The sequence below is a fragment of the Arachis duranensis genome, chromosome 9 (assembly GCF_000817695.3).
Source record: "Arachis duranensis cultivar V14167 chromosome 9, aradu.V14167.gnm2.J7QH, whole genome shotgun sequence".
NCBI classification, from domain to species: Eukaryota; Viridiplantae; Streptophyta; class Magnoliopsida; order Fabales; family Fabaceae; genus Arachis; species Arachis duranensis.
In genome coordinates, this window is record NC_029780.3 from 110,407,829 (window position 1) to 110,408,333 (window position 505).

Below are 505 nucleotides of genomic sequence, written 5' to 3' on the forward strand. Positions count from 1 at the left end.
CTCAAGCTCTTTGTACTCCGGTGTCCCTGGCTCTGGCATGAATCTGCGGCTCACCGTGGGCCGGTTAGGGAGGTATCCGGCATAAGGGTACTGTCCAAAATTCACTGCCGCATGATATGCAGAAGCTATCCATATGATGGTGGTGCATGATTGAATGAGTTCATCTTTAGTCTTCATCTCTGGCCACCATGACCTGTCTTTCAAGTCACCATGACCCTTATAGCGGACTTCTTTCCACCAAGATTGGACTTCAGTGTCATTCTCAACCATCTCATCAGATTTGTAGTAGAAATTGCAGTATTCAGTCACCCAAGTTTCAATGGCATCCCAGATTTCTAAGCCATCCACAGCAAACGGGTAATCCTCTATCATGAGTTTAAGTCCATGAGGGCTGCTTGAATCTGGAACCGCCATCCCTCTAAAATTCAGCAATAACAGAATTACAATTTGGTTATGATCATATAAATCATTTTCTGGTATGAAGTTTTTTGAAAACTCACCTCTT

At 43.8% G+C, this 505-nt stretch overlaps 1 protein-coding gene across 1 annotated transcript in view; it reads right to left on the bottom strand.

The window, feature by feature from the left end:
• LOC107466861 (linoleate 9S-lipoxygenase 5) overlaps positions 1-505 on the bottom strand; it is a gene marked incomplete in the record, with an annotated part of 6,490 nt that overhangs the window by 592 nt on the left and 5,393 nt on the right.